This window comes from Herpailurus yagouaroundi, unplaced genomic scaffold, assembly GCF_014898765.1.
Source record: "Herpailurus yagouaroundi ecotype Mexico unplaced genomic scaffold, PumYag 194, whole genome shotgun sequence".
Classification (NCBI taxonomy): Eukaryota; Metazoa; Chordata; class Mammalia; order Carnivora; family Felidae; genus Herpailurus; species Herpailurus yagouaroundi.
The window spans coordinates 584,872-607,519 of NW_024412425.1; the positions used below are offsets into that span (position 1 = coordinate 584,872).

The following is a 22,648-nucleotide window of genomic DNA, read 5'->3' on the forward strand; positions in this document are numbered from 1 at the left end:
CTACATTGCAAATGCGTAATAGCCAACCATACCAGTGGCCACCATGTTGGATGGTACAGGCCTAGAACAAAAGCTCTGCAGGGGCCCCAGGGCCTAGAACAGTCCCTGGCACAATAGGCCCTCAGATTTGTTGAATGCAGGAATTAAAGGCTTAGGTTCTTTTCCATAGTGCTGAGCAGCTGACCCACTGAAGGAACCCTGAATAGGTGGGTCATTTGCATCTAATTTGCATAACACCTCCCAGGCATTTATTCTTCCTGGTTTTTTCTCTCTGCCGTTTCCCACTGGGTCTGTTCTTACCTGGACAACTTTGAAAAGGCTGCTTAGTCCTATCTGGAAGGTAAAGGACAGAAAGGGGACTCTCCGTGAAGCCAAATCCCTGGGGACCTCTGGAGGTGGGTGGGTGAGGAAGAATGTCCCCAAACATGTCTCCCAAGACTCTTGCGATCTGTTTCTGGTCTCTACTCATCTCCTGTCTTATCACCTTGTTATGGATTGAACTGTGTCCCCCCAACCCCCCCACCAAATTTGCTTCTTCTCTCACCCATCCTTAGTGCTGCCCTTGAACTACATTGCTGTCCTTTAGCACTGAGGATGGGTGAGAGAAGAGGCTTGTATTAGTTTTTTGTTTTAATTTTTTTAATGTTTATTTACTTTTGAGAGAGAGGGCGCGTGTGCAGGAAAGGGCCAAAGAGAGAGGGAGACACAGAATCTGAAGCAGGCTCCAGGCTTCAAGCTATCAGCATTGGAGCCTGATGTGAGGCTTGAACTCATGACCATGAGATATGACCTGAGCTGAAGTCAGACGCCCAACCAACCAAGCCACCCACGTGCCCCAAAGCTCGTATTAGTTTTCTGTTGCCATTTCCATAACAGAAAGACCACAGACTGGGGAGCTAAACAACAGACATTTATGTTCTTAGAGTTCTGGAGGCTGGAAGTCCAAGATCAAATGGTCTCCTGATTCCATTGGGAAATAATGTCCAAGAGAATTGAACAGATGTTCACACAAAAACCTGTCCATGAATGTTCACAGCGGTGTTATCTGTAGTAGTCAAAGAGTGGAAATAACCCCCATGTTCATCAGTTGGTGAATGGATAAACAAAATGTGGTATAAAATGAAATATTAGGGGTGCCTGTGATGAGGTTTTGGAGTAGTGGGCGTTTGGTCAAGAAAGATTTCTTGAGATGTCTTTTGGTGCAAAAAAGGTGATTTTATTTTTATTTTTAATATTATTTATTTATTTATATTATTTTTTAAAGAATATATCTAGTCTTTTTTTCTTTTTTTTAATTTTTATTTATTTTTTTTTAAATTTTTTTTTTTAACGTTTATTTATTTTTTGGGACAGAGAGAGACAGAGCATGAATGGGGGAGGGGCAGAGAGAGAGGGAGACACAGAATCAGAAACAGGCTCCAGGCTCTGAGCCATCAGCCCAGAGCCTGACGCGGGGCTCGAACTCACGTACCGTGAGATCATGACCTGGCTGAAGTCGGACGCTTAACCGACTGCGCCACCCAGGCGCCCCTTATTTTTTTTTTTAAATTATTATTTTTTTTCCAACGTTTATTTATTTTGGGGATAGAAAGAGACAGAGCATGAACGGGGGAGGGGCAGAGAGAGAGGGGGACACAGAATCGGAAACAGGCTCCAGGCTCTGAGCCATCAGCCCAGAGCCTGACGCGGGGCTCGAACTCACGGACCGCGAGATCGTGACCTGACTGAAGTCGGACGCTTAACCGACTGTGCCACCCAGGCGCCCCTCTTTTTTTCTTTTTTAATGTTTATTCATTTTTGAGAGAGAGAGAGACAGAGTGTGAGCAGGGGTGGGGCAGAGAGAGGAAGACACAGAATCTGAAGCAGGCTTCAGGTTCTGCACTGTCAGCACAGAGCCCGACATGGGGCTTGAACTCAGGAACCGTGAGATCATGACCTGAGCTGAAGTTGGATACTTAACCGACTGAGCCACCCAGACACTCCTGTTTTGTTCTCTTTTTTTAAGAGTATTTATTTATTTTGAGAGAGAGAGAGAGCATGAACATGGGAAGGAGAGAGAGAGAGAGAGGGAGAGAGAATCCCAAGCAGGCTCCATGCTATCAGCGCACAGCCAGATACGGGGTTTGAACTCATGAACCGTGAGATCATGACCTGAGCTGAAATCAAGAGTCAGATGCTTAACTGACTGAGCCACCCAGGTGCCCCTATGTATTTTTTATTTTAGAAGAAAGAAGATTCCTTCTAAGAGAGTTACTAAAAATCTGAAATTGAAAAAAAAAAAAATGATACTTGGGACACAGTGACGGATATGTGGATATTCTGTTTGGATCTACACACTGCAGGTGGGTGAGTTGTCATTTGAAAGACCCGAATCACACTCCAGAGGTGGCTATGACAGGGATTTAGTGATCTGCCTCTCTAGGCGACACAGAGAGTTTGAATTCGCATAACAGATGTCAGAACTGCTTTCACTTCGGTAAAATGGGTGATAGCCAAGATGTGGGTTGGGTAGATACACCATAGGCTCCAGTCCCACGAACCAAGGAGCCTCTGCTCTTGGCAATGGCACCCTAGCCCTAGAGTTTTCAGACCCTGCACCGCCCCCCCCCCCCCCCCGCCCCCGGCCGCCATGCGAGTTGCTGCCACCTGATCCTGATGAGATGGGCTGACCCACGGCTAGTGAATGGTTTCGTCTGTTTCCAGTGAAGCTTTCATACAAGGTGCCTAACATGGAGGAACCTGGGCCTCACTGATCTTACGGAGTGGGTTGTGTGGCTATTTTATTGTCAGCCTGCTAATCAGTGCTTATATACCAGACAGTGCTGGGACAAGTCCTGTTTCCACGAGGCACACTCCATGACAGTGAGTTGTGGGATGGAGACCTAGAGCTCTCCATGACGGCGTGACTGACGTCTCTAGTGACTGTGAATGGCCAAACTGGCTGTGATGGATGAATTGTAGCCCCCCCCCCCCATTATGTGTTCAAGTCCTAACCTAAGCATGGGACAGATAGGTCTTTACAGAGGTATCAACTTAGAATGAGGTCATTAGGGTGGTGCCCTAACCCAGTATGGCTGGTGTCCTTAGAAGAAGAGGAGATTTGGGGGCGCCTGGGTGGCTCAGTCGGTCGAGCATCCGACTTCGGCTCAGGTCATGATCTCATAGTTCGCGGGTTCCAGCCCCGCATCGGGCTGTCTGCTGTCGGCACAGGGCCCACTTCGGATCCTCTATTCCCCCTCTCTCTTTGCCCGTCCCCTGCATGCGCTCTCTCAAATATAAATAAACATTAAAAAAAAAGAAGAAAAGCAGGAGATTTGGACACAGGCACACACAGAGGGAAGAGGATGCGAAGAGGCAGGTAGAAGATTCTGGAACAGATCCTTCCCTCCCAGCCCTCAGAAGGAACCAACCCTCCTGACACCTTGACTTTGGACTTGCAGCCTCCAGACCTGGGAGACAACACATTTCTGTTGTGTGAGACTCCCAGCCTGTGGCACTTTGTAACGGCACCCCCAGAAAACTAGTACACTGGCCTTGTGGCAAGGTGACATCTGTCAGCTGTGGTCACCAGGGTTGGTGACCCTCCTGTCACCCAAGAACTGCTCCTTCTTCCTTAGTCTCAGTCCTTGCCAGGATGGTGCTGGCATGGATCTGACCTCAAGCTTCTCCTTTTATAGCAAAGGCACTGTGGTCTCTGCTACTGCTAGGTCTCTGAGGGTTCTAGATCACCCCCAAATGCAGCATCTGAGGCATGGCTGGGCCCCACGGTCACACAGCCTTGCAGCTGCATGCTTGGGGAAAGGAATGTGGGAAGCACTGCAAATCAGCAGGGCCTGGGCCGTTGACCCGAAACCTAGAGGGGCGACTTGGCATTACTATTCCTTCGAGCGGCATTTGCTATTATGAAACCCGAGGCCAGCACTTGACCCCACTTCATCAGCGCTTTCCTATGTGGTGTGACCCCAAGGTCCGGGAAAGTTACTCTGGTTTTTCAAACAGCGCAGCAGGAGTCAAGAGAGATAGTGTGGTGTGGCTGAATGACTCTTTTGTGTGTGTGTGTGTGTGTGTGTGTGTGTGTGTGTATTTTGAGAGAGAGTGTGAGCAAGCAGGAGAGGGACAGAGAGAGGGACAGAATCCCAAGCAGGTTCTGCACCATCAGCACAGAGCCCGATGTAGGGCCCGAACTCAGGGACCATGAGATCAGGACCTGAGCTGAAATCGAGAGTCGGGTGCTTAACCGACTGAGCCACCCAGGTGCCCCTGACAAGCTCTTCCCTGGGTCCTTCTTTTGGAGAACATTTGTTCCTGGGGGATGCACAAGAGGTAGCAGAGCTAGCTGGTCAGAGGGGGTGCATTCCGGTGGAGACGGAGCTGCCCCAGAACAGTTTACAGAGACACAAGGAGTCTGAAGTGTGGGATTCAGTAAGCAAGCACTTGCTGTATGCCAGATCACGGTTAATCACTGAACATATCACTGCTTTTAGTTCTTCCAACTATGAAGTAAGGGGCGCCTGGGTGGCTCAGTCAGTGAAGCGTCCGACTTCAGCTCAGGTCATGATCTCGCGGTTCATGAGTTCCAGCCCCGCGTCGGGCTCTGTGCTGACAGCTCAGAGCCTGGAGCCTGCTTCCATCCTGTCTCTGTGTCTCCCTCTCTCTGCCCCTCCCCTGCTCACGCTCCGTCTCTCTCTCAAAAACAAATAAACATTTTAAAAAATAAAGAAAATAGCTCCAACAGTGACCATTTAAATTCTGTCTGAAGCCTCAAGCCCTGTGCTCGGACCTAATGCACATCGCCTCACTTAATCGTCACTGGGACGGATGACGTAGGAACCCTCTTTACCGTCCCTGTTCTGTGGGAAGAGCAGGCAGACCCCTGGCAGTTCAGTCACTCATAGGAGGCCACAGATTGGGCAGCTGCCCAGCAGAACAGTCTGACTCCAGAGCGCCCACTGCCCTCCGCCTTCTGTCCGTGAGTCAGCTGAGACTCAGGTAACCACAGACTTGCTCAAGGTTAAAATAATAATCATCCGGCGCTGCCTTGGAGCTCAGTCTTCTCCAGAGTGCTACCGCGGGGCTCCTGGGTGGCTCAGTCCGTTAGGCGTCCGACTTCAGCTCAGGTCATGACCTCATGGTTTGTAAGTTCGAGCCCCGCTTTGGACCCTCTGTCTCTCTCTCTCACTGCCCTCCCACTCACACTCTCTATCAAAGATAAACATTTAAAAAAAAAAGCACAGTAGAGAGAAAAAAAGCAAAATCACTCTTAACCACAAACCACACCAGGAGCTTAATTAATAGCCTTTGCGTTTAAAAACAAGCTTAGGAGGGGCACCTGGCTGGCTCAGTTGGCAGTGTGAAACTCGATCTCTGGGTTGTCGTGGGTTCACACCCCACACCAGGTACAGAGATTACCCCAAAACAACAACAAAAAACCGGGCTTAGCAAACTACTGTTGAATCTTTTAAATCATCAGATATGATTTATAAACCATCTCTAATTTTCAAACCAACATTGCTTTTCCTGGATGGAATTCATCTAAAAATGTTTCAGGCCTTAGAAAGAATTCAGGTATAAATATCTTTAACAGGAAAGAAAAACTAGCAAGTTTCATTAGCACGGGCAGTCTTATCATCCTTTTTCTCCTCGGGTGTTAGAAGCTTGAGAACAGTAAATACTGTGGAATTCAAAAATACATTTGCTTTGAGATTTTCTTTGGCCTTCAAATCCAGCTAAGACTTCATCGATTGAAAACTAACCCCCATTTTTAAAAGGGGGAAGCACATGTTCTGATCCGACGTTTTCCTCTAAAACATCAGGGTTTATGTCCTTTTCACTCAGATGGGGGAATAGCATAGTCAAAGCATCGCGCCTTGAGAATGTGATTCGCTTTAGGAATCTTGAAGGTTCATATATCTCTGGGATATAAAGTTCAGGAAAGGGGATGAGGCTGGACTGTAACAGAAAGTAACTTTCACGAACTGTTCATGCTGTACGAAATTGGCTGGTAGGCAGCGAAAAGGATAAATTCTGTGACTTTGTCTACTCATGGCCCTACTCTCAAAACTGGTCACTGGGCGCGCCTGGTGGCTCAGTCGGTTGAGCTGAGTGTCCAATTTCAGCTCAGGTCATCATCTCACACTTTGTAGGTTCGAGCCCCGCTTCAGGCTCTGTGCTGTCAGCTCAGAGCCTGGAGTCTGCTTCGGATTCTGTCTCCCTCTCTCTCTTCCCCTCCTCAGCTCATGCTCTGTCTGTCTCTCTCTCAAAAATAAAGAAACATTTAAACAATACTGGGGGATTTTCCCACAGCACAAATTTCTCCAGTTCCCTGGGGACACTGACTGGATATCTTACAATTCAATTCAATTCTCCACTTCAATTCTGACGCTGTCTATCTGGAGTTAGTGTGGGGTCCCACAGGTGAAGGGCTCCATCCCACAAGACCGGCCCCTCCCCTGCAAGTAGTGGGTTCCCAGGTTACCTCCAACTTCTGTCTGACTTGGCCACAGATTGGGGTTCCCATGACCCCCTCCTTTGGGTCCATAATTTACTAGAACAGTTCATGGAACTCAGGAAAGCAGTTTTATTCCTGGATTACTGGCTTATTATAAAGGGACAGGCCAATGGAAGGGATGCATAGGGTTAGGGAGAGTGATTCAGAGCCTCCGTGCCCTCTCCGGGCATGCACCCTCAGCCCGGAAGCCCTTAGAAGGTCTGAGTGAGGCTCACTACCTAGGCATGATTGCTTGTCATTGGCCTTTGGGGATTAACTCAACCTCCACTCTCTCTTCCCTTCCCAGAGGTCAGAGTTCTCCAAGGTGGTTCTCTGACAAACAGCTCTCATCCTAGGGGCTTTCTAGAAGTCACCCCATTAGCCTAAACCCAGATGTGGTTGAAACAGGCTTGTTACGAAAAACAAAAGATGCTCCTTTCTCTTTATCACTCTTACCATCTGGAAATCCAAGGGTTTTAGGGACTCTGTCTGGAAAGGGGACAAAGATCCGATATCTGTTTCTCGCTATAAATCACAAAGGCACCGGAACCTATTGCAAAGCTTCTGGCAAGAGTCAAACGATTGGTTTTCCCTGTGTGTAACGTGCTCTTGATGGCACCCCCAGGATGGACGGAAGAGAACCAGGGAGACCATGATGAGTCAGGATCAATGATGAAGTTACTCTCTCTGGGCTCCAAACCCACCTTCCTCTGCTCCGCACTGTGATGCTGAGCCGGGAAACCACGTTTCTGCTTTGCCAGATGGTTCTCTGTGAGATCCTGGCAGTAGGACTTGCTAGACTGCACAAGTCGGGTGATCAACTCGTTCCAGTTTGCCCAGGACTTTCCCAGCATTAGCGCTGGAAGTCCTGCCTCCCAGGAACCTCTTCCCGGGAGGGCTGGACACCCCACGCAGAAGGAACTTGCCTGCTGCTCTGGTGTGAGTTCCCCCAGCAATGCTTTTTCCCTGTGGCGGCGGCCACAGCAGGAGCACCCGAGTCCAGTGTGTAGTGTGCTAACATGTGGAAACTCAGTTTTATCACAAACATCAGCACCAGGTGGCTGGTGCCCTCTCTTCTGGGTCTCTGTGCCCCCCAGCTCTAGCAGGGCTAGCTATGGTATATGGTATACCAGGCTGCGGTTCTCAGAGTGAGGTCCCCCCTCCCAACAGGGGTCAGCATCACCTGGGAGCTTGTTGGACACGCAGAGTTTCAGGCCCCGCCCCAGGCCCGTCGGAGACCCCTACTCAGAGCCAGCAGTCTGTGTTTTAATTTAATCTGGGGGAGGGACAGAGGGAGAGAGAGAGAGAATCCCAAGCAGGCAGCGCAGAGCCTGACTCAGGGCTCGAACCCACGATTGGTGAGATCATGACTTGAGCCAGAATAGGGAGTTGGGCATTCAGTTCACTGAGCCACTTGGGAACCCTAGAGTTTCTCTGTTAAAGTAGCTAGTGTAGTTTCCGTCTCCTCACTGGACTCTTATGGGTCCAGAGCTCGCTGCCATAATACAGCTTAAATGTGAAGATTGTCCAAACCAGAGCAGTGGGAGTGAGGTGAAGAAGTGACAGAAGGTATTTAAAATTTTTTTTAATGTTTATTTATTTTTGAGACAGAGACAGACTTCATAAATACTGGAATACCATGGATTCCTCTAAAAATGTGGCTTTATGCTTTAAGTGTAAAGTTGGAAGTTATCATAACACCAAAAGTAGTATGCTATTTGGAAGATATTTAGCTTCACAAATAAATTAGCTGTAGGTATTGAGACAGAGAGAGACAGAGAGAGAGCATGAACAGGGGAGGGTCAGAGAGAGAGAGAGAGAGAGGGAGACACAGAATCGGAAGCAGGCTCCAGGCTCTGAGCTGTCAGCACAGAGCCAGATGCAGGGCTCAAACTCACGGACCGCAAGATCATGATCTGAGCCAGAGTCAGACGCTTAACCAACTGAGCCACCCAGGCACCCCTGATGGAAGGTATTTAAAAGGCCTGATTAGGGGTACCTGGGTGGCTCAGTTGGTTAAGGTTCTGACTTGATTTCGGCTCAGGTCATGGGTTCGAGCCCAACATTGGACTCTGTGCTTTTTTTTTTTTTTTTTTTAAATACTGGGTGTATGTGTGTGTGTGTGTGTGTGTGTGTGTATTTATACATATATAAATAGTGTATCTTCAGAGAGAGAGAGAGCACAAGCAGGAGAGGGGCAGAGAGAGGGAGAAAGAGAATCTCAAGCAGGCTCCATGCTGTCAGCACAGAGCCAGATGCAGGGCTCGAACTCACGGACCGCGAGATCATGACCTGAACCAAAATCAAGAGTTGGACACTTAATCGACTGAGCCACCCAGCCACCCCATCAAGATTCTTTTTTATATTGCTTCTTTTGATGAATTTTTGGAAAGTCTAGGCATAGTTTGGAAAATGTATCCGGTTCCCAGGTCATTAGGAGACTCAGCAGTGTTTCCTTGTATTATGGGAGGGTTGTAGTTTTTTGCTCATAACTTTGATACACTTCGAATGTAAGGTGGTTTCCGTTGTGAGGAGTGATTCCAGCTTTCCCCTGGGTTGTCTATTTGTTCCAACACTAGTAAGTTAGATATGTGCCCAAAGTCCTTTCCTAAATTAAAAAAAGGTTATATTATTATACAAATGTACATGAACAATTGGTTCTATTTCTGGATTTTATAAATTTTCCCTTGATCTGTATGCTTATTCGCACACCAATACCACATTGTTTTACATGGGTTTTAATGTCTGGTAGAGCTACTCCTTTGTTTTCTTCTCCTCCTCCTCCTCCTTCTCCTTCTTTGCCTGTTGTACTCCCAAATAAACCTCATAATCAAGTTGTTTGGGTCTAGGAAAAAGCCCTGATGACATTTTTATTAGGGTTGTGGTACATTTATAAACTAACTCAGGGGAATTGATCTATTTATAATGTTGGCCGCAGCTTTGTTTCCATCCTTGGAATCCAGGCGCCATCTGGTGGCCACTGTGCTCAACAGCAACATTTTCTCTTAGACACTCAAAGCCATCAACGTTTATTATCATCACACACACTTTCTGTGGGTCAGGTAGTGGGGAGGCTTTGCTGGACGGTTCTGGCTCAAAGCCCTGGCAGTGAAGACATTTTCCAGGGCTGCAGTCATCAGACAGCATGATTGGGGTGGGGGATCCCCTTCACACACATGGAAGACAGTGCTGGCAGTTGGCGGGAGGTCTGTTCTTCAGCATGTGGCCCTCTCCGTAGTGTCCTCATGACGTGCATCTGGTGGACCCAGAGACAGTGAGGTGGGTACTGCAATGCTAGATAATTTTAGATTTGGAGGAAAGTTGCAGATAATACAGAGAGTTCCCATTTGTCTCCTCCCCTTGCTCCCGCTGATATTAACAGTATAGTACAATGATCAAAACCAGGAGATTAGTTGCTCCTGGGTGGCTCAGTTGGTTGAACATCTGACTCTTGATTTCAGCTCAGGCCGTAGTCTCATGGTTTGTGAGTTCAAGCCCCATGTCGGGCTCTGTGCTAGCAGCACAGAACCTGCTTGAGATCCTCTCTTTCTCCCTCTCTCTTTGCCCCTCCCCCCCAAATAAATAAATAAACTTAAAAAACAAAACAAACAAAAAACCCCAGGAGATTAGCACTGTTATTATTATTATATTATTATTAACAAAGTATACTGTTAACTAAACTACCAACCTGATTTGAATTTCAACAGTCTTTCCACTGATGCCTTTTTCTGTTCCGGGATTGAACCCAGGATTCCACACTGCAGTTAGTTGTCCTGTCTCCTGGGCTTCCTATAGTCTATGACAGTTCCTCTGTATCTCCTTGCCTTTCATGACTTTGACACTTTTGAAGAGTACAGCTGCTTTGTAGAATGTCCCTAAAGTTGGGGACTGTCTGCTATCTTTTAGGTTGAACTGAATTATGCATTTTTGCCAAGAATACCATATGAATGATTTTGCGTTCTTCTCAGTGAATTGTATCTGGGGCTTCCTGGTGTCCATGTGTCTTATTATTGGTGATGCTGACTTTGATCATTTGGTTACAGTGCTGTCTGCTCTGCTTCTCCACTATAAAGTTACTGTTTTTCCCTTTGTAATTAAAAAAAATTTTTTTTAAATGTTTATTTATTTTTGAGACAGAGAGAGACAGAGCATGAACGGGGGAGGGTCAGAGAGAGAGAGGGAGACAAGAATCTGAAACAGGCTCCAGGCTCTGAGCTGTCAGCACAGAGCCCGACGCGGGGCTTGAACTCACGAACTGCCAGATCATGACCTGAGCTGAAGTTGGACGCTTAACCGACTGAGCCACCCAGGCGCCCCTCCCTTTGTAATGAATAAGTGTATTAAGGGAGATACTTTGAGACTATACAAATATCGTTTCCTCATACTTTTGCCCAGTAATATTAGCATCCATCTGTGGCTCTTGTCTGCAGCACTTATTAGTGGTTTATTTGCCTAATAGAGATATTTCGATTGCTTTTTCCTTCTACGTTTATTTTATTAAAAATTTTTTTAATGTTCATTTTTGAGAGAGAGAGAGACAGAGCGCAAGCAGGGGAGGGGCAGAGAGAGGGAGACACAGAATCTGAAGCAGGCTGCAGGCTCCACACTGTCAGCACAGAGCCCAACGCGGGGCTCGAGCTCACGAACCGCAAGATCATGACCTGAGCTGAAGTTGGACGCTTAGCCAACTGAGCCACCCGGGCTCCCCTGTTTAAGTCAATTTTATTGCAGTATAATCCACAGACAGGAAAAAGCACAATTATAAATGCATTGACCATTATAAGGTCAGTGCATTTTGCCCAATGTATACATTCATGTAACCAACACTACGGTCAAGATATAAAACATTTACACCATCCCGAAATGTTCTGTCATGTTCCTTTGCAGTCAATTGCACCTTCTTTCCCAACTACAGGCAACTAGGCAAACATTGATCTGCTTTCTGTCACTATAGATTAATTTTGACTCTTCTAGAATTTCATATAAGTGGAGTCATACAATTACGTGCTCTCTTGTGCCTGGCTTATTTGTTCAGCAAAATGTTTTTTTGAGATTTATTGTAATTGTGTCAGTTGTCCATTCTTGAGCAGAATTCTGTTCAATCATATCATTGTTCATTGCTGAACAGTGTTCTATTCTGCGACTCTACCATAATTTATTTATCTAGTCACTGAGTTGTTTCCAACTTTTGGCTATTATGAACAAAGTTCCTATGAACATCATGTATAAGTCTTTGTATGGACGTACGTTTTCATTTCTCTTGGATAAATACATAGAAGTGAAATTGTTGAGTCGTATGGTTATTATATTTCATAAGAAATTGCCGAACTATCCCCCAAAGTGGGTGTTAGCATTTCACACTCCTGCCCGCAGTACAGGAGAGGTCCAGTGCTTCCTGATCTTTAGTCCTTTCAATTTTAACAATTTGAGTAGTTATATAGTGACATCTTACTGTGGTTTTATGTTTCCTGATGTCTGATGGTGTTGAACATGTATTCAAATGTTCGTTGACCATTTATTTTTGGGAAGTGACTGATATTTTGCTCATTTTATTTTTTTTTTCAACGTTTATTTATTTTTGGGACAGAGAGAGACAGAGCATGAACGGGGGAGGGGCAGAGAGAGAGGGAGACACAGAATCGGAAACAGGCTCCAGGCTCTGAGCCATCAGCCCAGAGCCCGACGCGGGGCTCGAACTCACAGACCGCGAGATCGTGACCTGGCTGAAGTCGGACGCTCAACCGACTGCGCCACCCAGGCGCCCCTATTTTGCTCATTTTAAAACGGAGTTGTTTGGGGCGCCTGGGCGGCTCGGTCGGTTGAGCGTCTAACTTCAGCTCAGGTCATGATCTCGCGGTCCGTGAGTTTGAGCCCCGCGTCGGGCTCTGGGCTGATGGCTCAGAGCCTGGAGCCTGTTTCCGATTCTGTGTCTCCCTCTCTCTCTGCCCCTCCCCCGTTCATGCTCTGTCTCTCTCTGTCCCAAAAATAAATAAACGTTGAAAAAAAAATTTTTTAATGTTTTTTAATGTTTATTTATTTTTGAGGGAGAGAGACAGACAGACAGACAGAGTATAAGTGGGGGAGCGGTAGAGAGAGAGGGAGACACGGAAACTGAGCTGTCAGCACAGAGCCTGACACAGGGCTCAAACTCACAAACAGTGAGATCATGACCTGAGCCGAAGTCAGACTCTTAACAAACAGAGCCACACAGGGGCCCCATAATTTTTATTTTAAAAATAATATTTTAAAGAAATTAATGGTGACAAAAACCGCTTTTATGTTTACCTACATTTTTCCCATTTGCAGCTTACATTTTTTGTGTAAATCTAAGTTTCCATCTGATATCATTTTTCTTCTATTTGAAGAACTTCCTTTAACTTTCCTTCCAGTAAAGATCTGTTAGTGGTAAATTCTCTTATTTTGTCCATCAGAGAAGGTCTTTATGTTATTTTTATTTTAGAGAGAGAGAGAGAGAACGAGCATGCACAAGTGGGGGAGCGGGACAGAGAGAGAGAAAGGGAGAATCAAGAAGACTTCATGCTTAGGGCACCTGGGTGGCTCAGTCAATTTCAGCTCAGGTCATGATCACACAGTTCATGGGTTCAAACCCCTCGTCAGGCTCTGTGCTGACAGCTCAGAGCCTGGAGCCTGCTTTGGATTCTGTGTCTCCCTCTCTCTCTGCCCCTCCTCCATTCGTGCTGTCTCTCTTTGTCTCAAAAATAAATAAACATTTTAAAAAACTTAATTTGCATATATTTTTATGCATTGGACATTTTCCTGTTCTGAGGTCATTACAGTCCCCAGGCAAACACTTATCTTTGTGGTCTTGTTATTTCTGTGCCAGCTTCCAGCACAGATGCGATTTATAAAAGTTCCAGGCTCTTGCTTGCTCGACCTGATGTCTTTTCTTCCTCCATAAATCTTATGGCCGTATAACATTCATAAGGAAAGAAGTCCAAATCATAAGTGTACAGACTTATATTTTCACAATTTGCACTTTCTGATGAAATCAAAACCGAGATTAAGAACAGACTAATGCCAATATCCCAGGATCCACTTTTATGCCATAATGAAGCCACTAATCCCAGAGGTAACCACTACCCAGATTTCTTTTTTTTTTTTTAAATGTTTTATTTTATATTTGTGAGAGAGAGAGTGAGCCGGGGAGGAGCAGACGGAGACAGAATCTGAGGAAGCTCCAGGCCCCAGGCTCCGAGCTGTGAGTACAGATCCTGATGTGGAGCTTGAACTCGTGAGCAGTGAGATCATGACCTGAGCCAAAGTTGGATGCTTAACCAACTGAGCCACCCAGGAGTCCCAAGGAGATTCTTTAAAAAATTAAAAATAGAACTACTACACAATCCAGCAATTCCACTTCTGGGTATGCATCAAAAAAAAAAAAAAATTAAATCACTATCTTGAGGAGGTATCCGCACTCTCATGTGCATTACAACATTTACGATAGCCAAGAAGTGGATATGATCTATGCATCCATCATTGGATGGAGGGATAAAGATGGAGGTATTTCATACCACGTGGAGCCCCTCCGCTACCCAGATTTCTAACACTATAGGTTAGTATGACTGTATTCCAGCTCTGTGTAGATGGAGTCAAGCAGTATGCACATTGCACCTGACTTCTGTGGTTCAACATTATGAGTCTGCACTTGATCTTAGCCAAAAGGCCGAGAAGCGATCAACATTGTGACTCTGAAACTCACATGTTATTGTGTGTCGTTGAGGGTTTTGTGGGGGTTTTTAAAAGATTTTTTTTGGTTTTTATTTCTAAGTAATCTCTACACCAAAGGCGGGGCTCGAACTCATGACCCCAAGATCAAAGTCCCATGCTCTACTGACTGAGGTAATCCGGCACCCCTGTAGTTGAAGTTCTTTTATTCTCATATCTGTGTATTCTTCCATTGTGTGAATACAAGGCAACTTAATCCTTCTAGCGTACATGTTCATTCGGCTTGTTTCCAGACTTGGCTATTAGAGTAGTGCTGTGGTAAATATGTTTGTACATGTCTTTTGGGACATTTATACATGAAATTCTTCTGAGAATATAGCAAAAAGTGCCGCCTTGTTTGGAAGGCATATTTTAGCTTTCACAGACAATACCAAACAGTTTTCCAAAGTGGTTGTAACAATGAATTGATATTTCCACCAGCATTGTATGAGGATTCTGTTGCTCCAAATAGTCCCCCAGCAAGGGCAACTGGGTGGCTCAGTTGGTTGAGTGCCTGACTCTTGATTTTGGCTCAGTCATGATCCCAGGGCTGTGGGATGGGGCCTCGCATGGGGCTCCGTGCTGAGTGTGGAGCCAGCTTGAGATTCTTTCTCTCTCTCCTTCTGCCCTTCTCCCCTGCTTGTGTGTGCTCTTTATATAAATTATATATATTATAATTTAATATTATTATATAAATATGTATATTTATATATAACATATAATATATAATATTATATAAATATATATATAATGTATGTAATAAATAAATGTATATGTAATATGTATATACATTCCCTCGACATTTGATATTGTCTGTTTTCCCCCCATTTTGGCCATACTGATGAGTGTGGAGTGATATCACACTGTGATTTTAATTTTCATCCCCCTGTGGCTACTGAAGTTAAGACTCTTTATGCTTGTTGGCCTCTTGGCTGTCTTCTTTTATAACGTTCTTTTTCAAAATGTTGCCTTGTTTTTCTCTTGATTACCTCTCTTTTTCTTATATATTGTTAAGAGGTCTTTACATAGTCTGGGTATGAATCCATTGTATCTTCTCCCATTCTTTCTTATTCATGTATATTATAAATATAATTTCTTCTTTTTGGGGAGCGGGGGCACCAAATTACTTAATTGAAGGAATGGTACAAATGAAAGAAGTTAAGTAGATGTTTTGGCAGAATTTCTTAATTTTAAAGTAGTCCGTTGTATTATATTTCCCTTTAAGTGTGTGCCTTTGGTTTCCTGTTGAGCAAATCGTTGCATACTCCAAGGTCATGATCATAGTCTTATCTGCTTCCATCTAAAACTTTTCTTGTTTATGCATATATATATATATATATATATATATATATATATGACATGTGTGGTCTCATTGTTGTGGATGAGGTAGACATCAAAGACTTTCTTTTCTTATGGATACCCAACCCATCCAAGCACCATTTTTGTACCCCCAGTGTACTTCCATGTCTCTTCTGTCATAAATCAGGTGGGATATACTTGCAGGTAAGTTCGTAGACTTCTCCACTCTTTTCCATTGCTCTATTTGTCTATCCTTGTACTGCAGTCGTGCTATCGTAATTATAATGGCTTTGTAATAGGCCCTCCAGCTTTGTTCTTTTTCTTCAGTTTTGCCTTAGCCATTCTTTGCTCTTTTCGTTTCCACATACATTTTTAGAATCAGCTTATAGATCTTCACGAATAATCCTGCTGGAATTTTGCCTGGGGTTGCATTGATGTATATGTCGATTTAGGAGAATTGACGTTCTAAAATGGAGATTTCAATCCATAAACATAGTATACCCCCCATTTATTTGGTTCTTAGTTTACTTTTCTCAGGAATGGTTTGTGGTTTTCAGTGTGGAAGTCTTACACATTATTAGATATTTTCCTAGATATTTGGCGTTTTTGATGCTATCTTAAATGGCATAACTTTTTTAAGAAGACATTTTAAAGGTCATCTCTAAACCCAATGTAGGGCTCAAACTTACAACCCTGAGATCAAGAGTCACATGCTCCACTGACTGAGCCAGTCAAGCACTCCTAAATGGCATCACTTTTAAAGTTTCTTTGTTGGTAGTATTTAGAAAGTACATAGAAATAAAATCAGCTTTGAATCTGAATCCAGCAACATTGCTAAATTATGGTATGTACCTTTAGATTCCATTTTATTTTCCATGTGCATCACCATGTTATCTGTGAATAATAACAGGTTTATTTATTTTCACCCAATCTGTGTCTTTTATACATGTGTCTTGCCTTAAATGCATTGGATAGAACCTCAACAAGGTGATGAGGGTGGGCATACTTGCTTAATTCTGATCTTAGTGGGGAAAGCTTTCAATTTTTTACCCTTAATTATAATAATTCATCATTAATTGTGATTTGCTGTAGAAATTTTATTTTTTTAAAGTTTATGCATTTTTGAGAGAGTTGAAATCAAGAGTCAGATGCTTAACCAACTGAGCCACCCAGGCACCCCTGCTGCTGTAGAAATTTTAGATGTTATTGTAAGAATAAGGAACTTTTCTTCTCTTCTTAGTTTGCTAAGGATTTTACATTTTTAAATTTCTTGAACAAACCCTATTTGGTTTTGATATGTTTTTAATTTTTTTGTGATTTATTGGGATTTCTTTTTTTCTTAAATGTATATTTATATTTGCGAGAGAGATGGGGGGCAGAGAGACAGGGAGACAGAGGATCCAAATCAGGCGCTGCACTGACAGCAGAGAGCCCCGTGTGGGGCTCAAACTCATGAACTGTGAGATCATGACTTGAGTTGAAGTCAGACACCTAACTGACTGAGTCACCCAAGCACCGCAATTTGTTGGTATTTCTTTTTTATATATATTTAATTTTTTAATGTTTATTTATTTGAGAGAGAGAGAGCATGAGTAGGGTAGGGGTAGGGACAGAGTAGGGTAGGGACAGAGAAAGAGACACACACACGTAGAATCCAAAACAGGCTCCAGGCTCTGAGCTGTCAGCACAGAGCCCAACACGGGGCTTGAACCCACGAACTGTGAGATCATAATCTGAGCCGAAGTTGGACAGTTAACTGCATATATATATATGACAAATCTGATGAAACTAGAAAAGGGCTATCACATCAAGCCTAAACAAATTAGAAGGAAAGAAATAATAAAGGGCAGAAATCAGTGAAGTAGAAACAAATGTACAATAGAGAAAAACTACATCAAAAATCTTACTACTTATGAAATTGGTTAGTGCAAGACAAAAAGAGAGGGAACACAAATGAACAATATCAGGAATGAAAAAAGAGGCATTAATATAGGTTATACAGACATTAAAAATGTAAGGTATTATGAAAACTGTTAAGGTGGTAAGTTGGACAATCTGGTGAAATAGACAAATTCATTGAAAAAACTTTGCAAATTCACTAGTGGAAGAAGAAACAGAAAATCTGAGTAGTCTGTTTAAAAATTTATCGGGGCGCCTGGGTGGCGCAGTCGGTTAAGCGTCCGACTTCAGCCAGGTCACGATCTCGCGGTCTGTGAGTTCGAGCCCCGCGTCAGGCTCTGGGCTGATGGCTCAGAGCCTGGAGCCTGTTTCCGATTCTGTGTCTCCCTCTCTCTCTGCCCCTCCCCCGTTCATGCTCTGTCTCTCTCTGTCCCAAAAAATAAATAAACGTTGAAAAAAAAATTAAAAAAAAAAATAAAATAAAAATTTATCATATCTTGGGGCGCCTGGGTGGCGCAGTCGGTTGGGCGTCCTACTTCAGCCAGGTCACGATCTCGTGGTCTGTGAGTTCAAGCCCCGCGTCGGGCTCTGGGCTGATGGCTCAGAGCCTGGAGCCTGTTTCCCATTCTGTGTCTCCCTCTCTCTGCCCCTCCCCCGTTCATGCTCTGTCTCTCTCTGTCCCAAAAATAAATAAACGTTGAAAAAAAATTTTTTTAAAAATTTATCATATCTTGGGGCACATGGGTGGTTCGGCTAAGCGACTGACTCTTAATTTCGGCGCAGGTCATAATCTCATGGTTGATGAGTTCAAGCACCGCATTGGGCTCTGCACTGACAGCACGGAGTCTGCCTGGGATTCTGCCTCTCTCTCTCTCTCTGCTCCTCCCCATCTGCTGTCTATTTCTCTCTCAAAATAAATAAAAATAAACTTAAAAAAAAAGTATCATATTTCATGGTTCTTGGAATCAATCCCTGCCATCAGGCTTGTGCTCACAGCATGGAACCTGCTTGGGGTGTTCTCCCTCTTCTCTCTCTCTGCCCCTCCCCCAACTCATGCCCCCCCCCTTTCAAAATAAATAAACTTAAAACAATAAAAGTTTATCATAAAGAAAACCCTATGCCTAAACACAATGGAAGAAATTGCATCAATCTTGCAAAAATTCCCGCAGAAAACATAAAAGGGGAACACTTCCCAATTTTTTTGTGTGTGTCTGGAATAAACTTGATTCTGAAATCTCATGAGGATATTAAAGAAAACAATATAGACCAAGCTGTCATAATCACAGATGCAAAAATATTTAACAAAATATTAGCAAATCAAATCCAGTGATATATAAAAGGATATTACATCATGAGCAAATGAGGTTTGTTCCAGGAATGAAATGTATTTTTAACATTCAATGCATTTTACCACACTAATGAAGAAAAACAAAAATTATACAATCCTCTTGGTAAATAAAAAAGTAAAGAACATTTGACAATACACAAGACCCATTTATGATGAAACCTGTAGAAAACTGAAACCAGAGGGCAACTTCCTGAGTCTGTTGAGGGATATCTCTTCACGTCCCCCCCGCACCCCGCCAAACAAATCAACAAACACCATACTCAATATCAAAATGTTTAAATGATCCCCCTAACATTAGGGTTAAAACAAAGATGTCTGCTGTTACAACCTCTATTTGAAATTTTACTGGAGGTCCTAGCTATTGAAATAACGTGAGAAAAAGAAGTAAAAGACATACGAATTAGAAAAGACTGAAACTGTTATTACTTGCAAATCATATACTTGCTTTGGGTTTTCTAGGTACACAATCCACATAAATTTAGAATTCATGGATTTAGCAATGTTGTTATGTATATGTCAATAAATAAAAGCCTATTGTACTTCTATATACCTGCAATAAGTAAGAAATAGAAGACATCATACCATTTACATTAAAATACGACAAATACCTTAGAATGAATCTAACAAAATGAACAAGTCCACTACACTGAAAAACACAAGATTCCTGTAAGAAATTAAAGAAGCCCTAAATAAGAAAGAATATAACATTCATGGACTAGAAGGCTCAATATTGTAAATATATAAAAATTTCTCCAAATGTGTTTAATGCAGTACTGATTAAAAATTACAGAAAATTTTGTGGAAATTGACAAGCTGATTCTAAAACTGCATTCTGAAAATGCAAAGGGCCCAAAATCACCAAGGTAAATTTACAGAAGAATAATAAAGCTGGAGGACTTTTGCTGCCATTGTTAAAGATCTGTTATAGAGCTACAGTGTTTAAGACAGTGAGATACCAACGCAAGTCAGTGGAACAGAACAGAGTCCAGTAATAGGCTCATACATATGTGGCGACTTGATTTTATGACAATCTACTGCAAAGCAATGATGCTGCCCCAAATCAATTCCAGATAGTTGGAGACTCTGCAATGTAAAATAAAAATTTTAGAGGGAACGGAGAATACCTTCTTGACCTTGGAAGACACAAAGATATTTTCAACAGGACACAGGAAACATTAACCATAAAACTAAAATATTGCAAGTTGTAATATATTAAAATTAAGAACAGTTTTCATCAAATAACATTAAGGGAGTGAAAAATCAACTCAAAGAATGAGAGAAGATATTTTCTATATATATATATATATATATATATATATATATACACACACACACATACATATACAGCTGATATGGGATTTATATCCACAATATATGAAAAAAACTTCTAAAAATCAGTAAGAAAAATACATCTCAAAAGAAAAAAGGGGCCAAAAATGCGATAAGCCACTTCACTAAAGAAGATATTCTACAGGTCAGTAAACACGGGAAAAGTTGTTCAAAGAGACTGCCACTCACACATCAGAATGGCTACACTAAGAAAGAAAGAAAATGCCAAGTACTGACGTGGATGAAAAACAATGGGAACTCCTCTGTACTTTCTATAAGAATGTGAATTAGTACAATTACTTTAAAAAACTTTATTGAGGTATGATCAACAGGTAAAAAGCTGCACATATTTAATGTATACAACTCTACGAGTTTGAGGATAAGTATACATCTGTGAAACCATCACCATCATCAAAGTCATAGACATATCCGTCACCTACCAAGTTTCCTCCTGCATTATTATTATTATTTTTTTATTTTCTTAACGTTTATTTATTTTTGAGACAGAGAGAGATAGAGCATGAACAGGGGAGGAGCAGAGAGAGAGGGAGACACAGAATCTGAAACAGGCTCCAGGCTCTGAGCTGTCAGCACAGAGCCCGACGCGGGGCTCGAACTCACAGACCCTGAGATCATGACCTGAGCCGAAGTCAGACACTTAACCGACCGAGCCACCCAGGTGCCCCATTATTATTATTATTACACTCAAGATCTACCATCTTAGCAAGTTTTAAATATACACCACAGTATTGTTAGCTATAGGCAGTATGCTGTATACATTTCCAAGGTTATATTTATCAGTAATATTTAACGATGTTAATTCTTGATAATTAATCTTGCATGACTGTAACTTTGTACCGCTTGACCATCGCCTCCCTGTTTCCCCCTCCCCAAGCCCCTGGCAACCACAATTTTACTCTCTGCATCTATGATTTTTTTTTTACTATTTTCAATTCCAGATATAAGTAAGAGAATATTTGTCTTTCTCTGTCTTATTTCACTTAGCATAATTTCCTCCAGGTTTATCCATGTTGTCACAAATGGCAGGATTTCCTTCTTTTTAAAGGATGAATGATATTCCATTGTATATATATGCCACACTGAACATCCCTCCATTCTGTTTTCCACAGTGACTGCACACTGGAAATTTACATTTCCACCAGCAGTGCACAAAGATTCCCTCTTCTCCACATTTTCACTAACACTTATTATCTTTTCTTCTCTTAATAATAGCCATTCTAACAGATGTGAGGTAATATCTCATTGGGTTCTGATTTGCATTTCCCTGATGATTAGTGGTGTTGAGCATCCTTTCATGTACCTGTTGATCATTTATATGCCTTCTTTGAGAAATGTCTATTCAGGTCCTTTGTCCATTTTTAAATCAAATATATATATTTGAGCTATTGAATTATAGGACTTTTTTTTTTGGATATTGACCCTGTATTATAATATGGTTTACAAATATTTTTTTCCCAATCCATAGTTTTCCTTTTCATTTTATTGATTGTTTCTTTTGCCATGAAGAAGCTTTTGAGTTTAAATTAGTCCCACTTTTTTATTTTGCTTTTGTTGCTTGTGCTTTTGGTGTTATAGCCGAGAAATCATTGCCATGACCAATACCGAGGAGGTTTTTCTGTTTTCTTCTAGGGTTTTGGGGTTTTAGGTCTTATGTTTCTTTAATCCATTTTGAGTTGATTTTAATTCTTTTGCATATGGATATCCTGTTTTCCCAGCACCATTTATCCAAGAAACTATCCTTCTCCCCTTATGTACTCTTGGTTCCCTTGTTGAAGATTGTATATGTATGGGTTTATTTCTGGGCTCTCTATTCTGTTCCATTGATCTATGTTCTGTTTTTATCAGCACCATAGTGTTTGATTACTACGGCTTTATAATATAATTTGAAGTAAGGAAGTGTGATGTCTCCAACTTTACTCTTTTTGCTCAAGATTGCTTTGGCTATTCGAAGTCTTTTGTGCTTCCACATGAATTGTAGGATTTTTTTTTTCTATTTTTTGTGAAAAATGCCACTGGAACATTGTTAGGGACTCCATCCAATGTGTAGATCACTTTGGGTGGTATGGACATTTTAACAATATTAATTCTTCTAATCCAGGAACATGGGATGTCCTTCCATTTATTTTTTGTGTCTTCTTCAATTTCTTTCATCAAGTGTAGCTTATGCACCTCCTTAGTTAAATTTGTTCCTAAGTTTGTATTGTTTTTAATGCTATTGTGAATGGGATTTTTTTTCTTAATTTGTTTTTCAGTTTGTGGTTAGCGTACAGAAACATCAAGTTTTGTATGTAGATTTTGTATACTGCAACTTTACTAAATCCATTTATTCTGAGTTTTTTGGTGGAGTCTTTTGGGTTTTCCATATATAATATTCCACCTTCTTTCATAGTTGTGTTCATTTGCATTCTTCTCCATTAAAAGAAAAGTAAGTTACACCGACGGTCTAAGAAGCAGCAATACTCTTTCCACGCGAATCCTCAGTCAGCAGCAGCCTGCGGCTGCGCACTCAGGGAGACTGGAACTCCCACAAATCACTGGGC

At 42.6% G+C, this 22,648-nt stretch overlaps 1 protein-coding gene across 1 annotated transcript in view; it reads left to right on the top strand.

Annotated features, from left to right (window-relative positions):
• Positions 1 to 22,648, top strand: part of LOC121011449 (zinc finger protein 780A-like) — a 44,973-nt gene that overhangs the window by 2,849 nt on the left and 19,476 nt on the right.